Below are 4,575 nucleotides of genomic sequence, written 5' to 3' on the forward strand. Positions count from 1 at the left end.
AATTATAAGTTCAGTCTTTGAGGAGGCTTCCTGGTTCTGTCTGGATAACGCCTCTTTGGGGTATCAGGTTCTTCTGGCAATGTTGAGTCGAAATCAATGTCGTTGTTTGGTTCATCTGCTTCCAATATTACCGGTTCTGCGGTAGCTGCAATTGGAACGTCGATTTCATTACCAGGTGTATCAGATCGTGGTGTGGAGTTGACGTTTTCCAGTGACTCTAGAATCTGGTCAGCATGGCGTCTTACAATGCTCTCCCCAACGTCCACGGTATACATGAGAGGTCCTTGTCGTGTACAAATCGTTCCTGGCTGCCATTTCTCAGTGTGGTAGTCCCGGGCCAAAACTGGTTGACCTATCTTAAAACTCCTGGTCGGCCTTTCATTCATATTCTGAAACTGCCTGTTCTCCACATCTCTTCGGACGTTTGGCTTAACCAAATCCAAGCGGCATCGTAGTCTTCGATTGAAGAACATCATGGCTGGAGTTTGGTTGGTAACCGCATGTGTCGCATTCCGGTAGGCAAACAAGAAGTTGTCCACCTTGTGTTGTAGGGGTATATCTTCATTACACATTGCCTTGATAGCCTTCTTGAATGTTTGGACAAACCTCTCGGCCAATCCATTAGTGGCTGGATGATATGGGGCAGATGTGTAATGCTTAACACCATTGTTCTTTAAGAACCTCCGGAACTCTTCAGACACAAACTGTGGTCCATTGTCAGAGCAAATCTGTTCAGGCAGCCCATTCCTGGCGAATATGGTTCGTAAAACTGCGATAGTTTTTTCCGTGGTGGTTGAGGACATTTTTATTACCTCTGGCCACTTTGAATGTGCATCCACCGCAATTAAAAACATCGAGTCCATGAAGGGACCAGTAAAATCAATGTGCACCCTTTGCCATGGAGATGAGGGCCACTCCCATGGATGCAGAGGAGCTTGTGGTGGGGCGTTTTGGACCTTCTGGCATCCTGCACAGCTCTTGGTCATCTCTTCGATTTCTCTATCGATTCCCGGCCACCACACAAATGCTCTGGCTAAGCTCTTCATTTTTACCCCACCCAGATGACCCTCATGAAGCTCATTGAGCACTCTATCCGTCAACTTAGGTGGAATTACTATTCTGGATCCACACATCAAGGTTCCTCTGCACACTGACAGCTGTTCTCTTCTTGATGAAAATGCTGGCAGCAGTGGTTCGCCATGTGCTGGCCATCCCTTCACCGTTAAATCATAGACCCGTGATAGTGTCTGGTCATTCCGTGTTTCCTTTTCTATTTTTGCATTCGTCACAGGGAGACATTCGACTATGGTCGAGTGGAATAACTCCATTGGATCCACTGCAAGGTCTTCTTCTTCCACTGTCGGCAACGGTAGATGTGACAATCCATCAGCATTTCCATGCTGTTTAGTTCCCCTGTACTCGATGTCATATTGGTGTGCCCCTAGGAAAAGGGACCATCTCTGCAGCCGTTGTGCTGTCATTATTGGTACGTCCTTCTGAGGGTTGAAAATGGAGACAAGAGGTTGATGATCGGTTAGTAGAGTAAATTTTTGACCGTGCAGATAGTAATTGAACTTCTTCACCCCCCACACTAGGCTGAGGGCCTCTCTGTCAATCTGGGCGTAGTTACGCTCGGCAGAAGTTGACGAGTGTGACGCAAAAGCTATCGGCCTCTCCAAACCATCAAGGAATTTATGTGACAGTACCGCCCCAATGCCGTAGGGAGACGCATCACACGCCAGCCTGATTGGCAGTGCTGGGTTGTAGTGAGCCAATACTTCCTTCGAAGTGATTAAGTTCTTACTCTTCTGAAAAGCACGTTTACAATCATCGCTCCATTTCCATGCTACCCCCGTTCGTAGCAGGGCGTTCAGTGGCTGCAGAATTGTCGACAAGTTCGGCAAAAACTTATGATAGTAATTCACCAACCCGAGGAATGACCTCAGTTGCGGCACATTTTCAGGCGCTGGGGCCTTAACAACCGCTTCAATTTTGTCAGGGGACTTATGTAACCCCTCTTCATCAATCACGTGGCCACAATACGATATCTGTTTCTTAAAAAATTCGCACTTGGGGCGGTTGGCTCGCAGCCCATGTTCCCGTAGTCTAGTGAGCACCTGTTCTAGGTTGTTAAGGTGTTCACTGTCATCTTCACCTGTTACAAGGATGTCGTCCAAGTAGCACTGAGTCCCCGGAATCCCTTGCAGGACTTGTTCCATCGCTCTTTGCCATATCGCCGGAGCCGATGCTACTCCGAATACCAATCGATGATACTGGTAAAGACCTTTGTGAGTGTTTATCGTGAGATACTTCCTAGAGGACTCTTCAACCTCCATCTGCAAATATGCTTGTGCTAGGTCAATTTTTGTAAAACGCTTCCCTCCAGACAGTGAGGCGAAGATGTCTTCTATCCTTGGAAGAGGATAATGGGCCAGAAATTCCAGGCCAGAAGCGTGAGTACGATCGGGTTACTCACGCATCTGGCCATTGGAAATGCCGGCGTTCAGCAGGAACAGCGCATGCGGGGAACGCCGGCATTTCCAGACCCGAGGTCCATTCACAGCGCGTGCGACTGCACAGGCAGCGCTTGCGCAGTGAACTTTGTAGATTTCACTGATGGATTCAGTGAGGGTAAGTCCCTAGAACTTGCACTTAAAAAAAGCAAGTGTAAAGTTGTTCATTGGCTGGGGAAGGAGATATATTTTATGGAGGAGCTTATGAAATGCAATATTTAGGTTTGGGAAAGGGAGGGAAGTTATTTTAAGAAATTTTAACTAAGTTTTAAACTTTAATATTTTTTTTTTAAACGGGTTTTCAGAACGGTAGGTAGAAGGAGCAATTGTGGCTGTGTGAATGGAATGTGAGAATGAGTTATGTATGTATGTCCACATATATTCCTTTACGTATATGTATGTATGTTTTATATTCCTTTACTAATGTGTATGAATGTATATTTTTAATTATGATTTTCCAATAAGTTACTTTCTCTGAAAGTCATAATTAAATAATACATTCATACACATAAGTAAAGGAATATATACATAACATGCAAAGGAATATATACAGACATACATACTTTCAGGAGCTCCACGATAAGAAATATCTTCCTCCGCAGCCTGTGGAGCAACTGTACCCATGCTTTTTTCATGTGTAAGTTGTAATGACTGGACCTCACTGAAAGCATTATTGAAAGCGGCGAATTATACTGCGCACGCGCTGCCTGTGCAGTCGCATGCGTTCTGCCTCTGAACCCCTTCGTTCAGAGGACAGGAAATGCCGGTTTTCCCCACATGCACTGTGCATGCTGAAATCCGGCATTTCATCCGGCCAGATGCGTAAGTACCCCGACCGTACTAGCGCATTTGGAAGGGAATTACTGGGCCAACATTTTACATGTCAATAAAATAAAAAATTTAACAATTGCACAACTTGCCCCCTCGCATCTGCGACTGAGGGTCCAAGGAGGTGCATTGCGCAAGAGGTCATCATCGTACGTATCCTCACACTGTTCCCTTTGGGGAACTGTATGAAGTGGTGGAAGGATTTATGGCCGTGATTAACGCTCATTCCGTGACCGTAACCATCTTTGAACCAACCATTAGGGTGGTTAGTCCTATGGCGGGCGGGTTTTACGGGCTCCCACAACCCATCTGAGGGGGGGGGGCCACCAACACCCACGGACGCAAGCATCCCGCTGGATGTCCACCCAGAATTTAAAGTTGGAGCTCCGACTCCACTTGCCGGGACTGTCTGGAGTGGGGTTCAAAACCCTACTCCTTCTGGCCCAGCGGCGGGGATGCTTACTGCTACGCAAAAGGCCCACTCCGCACAAAAGGTGACACCCATACGTTTCCTGCGCCTTTTCCCTCCCCGTGACTGGAGCCCTATGCTGCCATTTCACGTTGCTAATTGGATTGGGCCTTTGTCATAGCGGTAGGATCCCCGCCGCAGGGCCAGATCAGGGTAGGGTTTCGAACCCCGCTCCAGACAGTCCCGGCAAGTGGAGTCGGAGCTCCGGCTCTAAATTCTGGGTTGACATCCTGTGGGATATTTGCGTCCGTGGGTGTGGGTGGCCCCCCCTCCTTGTATAGCTTGTGGGAGCCCGTAAAACCCTCCCGCCATAGGACTAACCGCCCTAATGGCTGGTTCAAAGATGGTTACGGTCACGGAATGAGCGTTAATCATGGCCATAAATCCTTCCACCACTTCATACAGTTCCCCAAAGGGAACAGTGTGAAGACACGTATGACGACGACATTGCTAAAGAAATAAATGGAATTAAAAAAATTTTTTTAGGGCTTCTAAAAGTCTTTAAATTGCTTTCATTCTGTTTAAAACTACTTCAGATTACTCAAAATAATGTAAACATTTTAAAAAGTTTATAAAAGTTACCAAAATCTTCAAAAAACTTCCAAAAACCTATTTAAACTGCTGCTTTGCATGTAAAAATGCTTAGCAGCTTGACAGAAACATTGGGGGCGTGTCCAGTGAAACAGAGACCTCAAGGGGCGTGTCTCACTTGCACTGCACGCTCCTTGCTTCGCGCTGGCTGCACTCCTGGGCGGCGTGACGTCA

Source organism: Somniosus microcephalus, chromosome 17, assembly GCF_052327205.1.
Source record: "Somniosus microcephalus isolate GS21.2 chromosome 17, FLI_Smic_1.0, whole genome shotgun sequence".
Classification (NCBI taxonomy): domain Eukaryota; kingdom Metazoa; phylum Chordata; class Chondrichthyes; order Squaliformes; family Somniosidae; genus Somniosus; species Somniosus microcephalus.